Genomic DNA, 3,260 nt, shown 5'->3' with positions numbered 1-3,260 from the left:
TAGGAGCCATAATTCTTAAATTTTTTCAACCACAGACTTGAATTGTACTTTGTAGTGACATTCTACCATAAAATGTAGGGCAAAACCAAATAAATAATTTATAGGGGGAAATTGAAAAAAAAAATGGATGCAATGGAGCAAAACCGCTGTTTGTAAGGAGTGCAAAATACAGTACAGTGCTCCCTCAACATATGATGGTAATCCGTTCCAAATGGACCATCGTTTGTTGAAACCATCGTATGTTGAGGGATCTGTGCAATGTAAAGTAAAGGACAGTGGTCTACAACCTGCGGACCTCTAGATGTTGCAAAACTACAACACCCAGCATGCCCAGACAGCCGTTGGCTGTCCGGGCATGCTGGGTGTTGTAGTTTTGCAACATCTGGAGGTCCGCAGGTTGTAGACCACTGTTAGAGGAAGTTGTACTCACCTGTCCCCGCCACTCTGGACCATCACCGCTCGTCACCGCTGCCCGGGATGTCGCCGTCCATCGCTGTCACCGCGTCCCCGGGGTGTCCCCGCCGCTCCGGCAAGGCCTCTGCTTCCCCGGCAACCGCGCTCTCCGTCGCCGCCATCACGTCGCTACGCACGCCGCTCCTATTGGATGACGGGACGGCATGCGCAGCGACGTGATGACGACGATGGAGAGCGCCGATGATGCAGGGGACGCGCCGGAGCCCCGAGGACAGGTAAGTGATCGTCAGCGGACCACACGGGGCACCGTAAACGGCTATCCGGTGGCAGCTGAAGCAGTCTGCGCTGCCGGATAGCCGTTTATGCGATGGCCCCAACATACAAAAGCATCGTATGTTGATGCTGCCTCTGAGAGGCCATTGTATGTTGAAATGATCGTATGTCGGGGCCATCGTAGGTCGGGGGGTCACTGTATATTGTGCATCATGAATTATTTTTTCTTTTATGGGTTTACGTAATATCCTATGTAGGTTTATGCTTCATCCGTTATTTTCTGCTTTAACATGAAACATTCTCATCAGTAGGAAAATAACTTCCACATACAGCATACAGACAACCTTATCACCCCCGCAACCCCCAACCCTCCCCACCTCCGTCCCTAACCCTGTGTGGAGCAAAAAAAAAAGAAAAAATAGATAAGCACAACCAACCAACCAAGGCCCATAGCACATTAGGAGATTACTAATCAAAAAAAAAAAAAAAAGTATTCCAAGTAATCCATATACCCCTCATTACTACCATTTGCCCCAAATCCTATCAAACTCTCTTTGTTTTTTCGACAACCCTATTCTACATTTTTCATAACATTTAAAGGGGTAGTCCAGTGGTGAAAAACGTATCCCCTATCCTAAGGATAGGGGATAAGTTTGAGATCGCGGGGGGTCCGACCGCTGGGGCCCCCTGCGATCTCTCTGTACGGGGGCCAGGCTCTCCGGCCAGATAGCGGGTGTCAACCTCCGCACGAAGCGGCGGCCGAAACGCCCCCTCAATACATCTCTTTGGCAGAGCCGGAGATTGCCGAAGGCAGCGCTCCGCCTCTGCCATAGAATTGTATTGAGGGGGCGTGTCAGCCGCCGCTTCGTGCAGAGGTCGACATGCCCCCTTCCCCTGTCGGGGCTCCGTACAGGAGATCGCAGGGGGCCCCAGCGGTCGGACCCCCCACGATCTCAAACTTATCCCCTATCCTTAGGATAGGGGATAAGTTGTTCACCACTGGGTCACCACTGGACTACTCCTTTAATCCTTTCCACTAACGATACCCACTGCTCTATGTATGGAGCATTTTTGTCAAACCATTTTCGTATTATCAGGTACTTTGCCAGAGTTACTACCTTCAACACAATTCCCTTTAGACTCCCAAAATCATTCATATCACCTAAGATGGCCGATCTAACATCCAGCATTATTCTTTTATAAAATTTTTTCCACAGACACTCCTCTATATTTATCCAGAAATCTCTCACTCTCAGCCTTTCTACAATTCCATATTAAATGCAAAAAATTTGCTTCCTTTTCCTGACATTTTGGACAACTAGAATCTAGTCTACATCCAATAGATTCAAGAAAAAAAGGGGAGTAGTATAATCTATATATTACCTTCAACTGTAGATACTGAAGTTTTTTATTAGATGAACCCACAACCACATTTTTTAGGATTTCTTCCCGTGTAGTATTTCCCAATGGGCCAATCTCTCTTTCCCATTTAGTTTTAATATGTTCCTGAAATATAATTGATGTTTCTTGAATTAGACCCTTGTAGGTACTCCTCAAAGACTTCATTGTGCTCTGTGCTTGCATAATATATTCAAAAAGATTATGGCCCTCATTTACTATTCTAAACCCGACTTGTTTTGTCGGGTTTTCTGTTGCATCTTTGTCTGCGACATGTCGCAGACATCGTGCGCCAGTCTGCGACACGATGCAATATTTTTTCCCGACGGACCCGATTTGGTTTCTCACAACCCTGAAAAAGGGGCGTAACCCGACATTTCTGAGCTTTCCCTCGTATTTTTAAAGCTTTCCAACCCCAATTTGTTTAATTGTTGTGGATTTTTTCCCTACAACTCAAAGGAGTTGGAAACCAAGCCAAAAAAAACGCACGTGCGACAAACAGGATGCGACATAATAATAAATACCAGGGGGAAAAAGCAATCGGGTAAGAAAGCAACATAGACTTACAACCCAATTTTCTAAGTAAATAAGGGCCTATGTCAGGATCCGGACTGGTATGCAGCGAGGACACTGGTGGTGGATCCTCTGTGTCAGTGAGGGATTGGCGTGGACCGTACCGGAGGACCGATTCTAAGTTGCTACTGGTTATCACCAGAGCCCGCCGCAAAGCAGGATGGTCTTGCTGCGGCGGTAGCAACCAGGTCGTGTCCACCGGTAGCGGCTCAACCTCACTGACTGCTGAGACTGGCGTGGTACAGGAGGACTAGACAGAGGCGAGGTCAGATGTAGCAGAAGGTCAGGGCAGGCGGCAAAGGTTCGTAGTCAAGGGCAACGGCAGAAGGTCTGGAAACACTGATAAAGGACACACACAAAAACGCTTTCACTAGGCACAAGGCAACAAGATCCGGCCAGGACAGGAAGGGGAAGTGGGTTTTTATAGGAAGGCACAGGTGCAGGACTGATTGGGCCAGGCACCAATCAATGGCGCACTGGCCCTTTAAATCTCAGAGAGCCGGCGTGTGCGCCCTAGAGAGCGGGGCCGCGTGCGTTGGGACTGAGCAGACAGAGGACGAGGCAGGTGAGAAGATTGGGATGCGACCCGCGGGCGAGCGCGT

This window comes from Hyla sarda, chromosome 4 (genome assembly GCF_029499605.1).
Source record: "Hyla sarda isolate aHylSar1 chromosome 4, aHylSar1.hap1, whole genome shotgun sequence".
NCBI lineage: Eukaryota > Metazoa > Chordata > Amphibia > Anura > Hylidae > Hyla > Hyla sarda.
Note: the sequence above shows the minus strand (reverse complement) of the source record.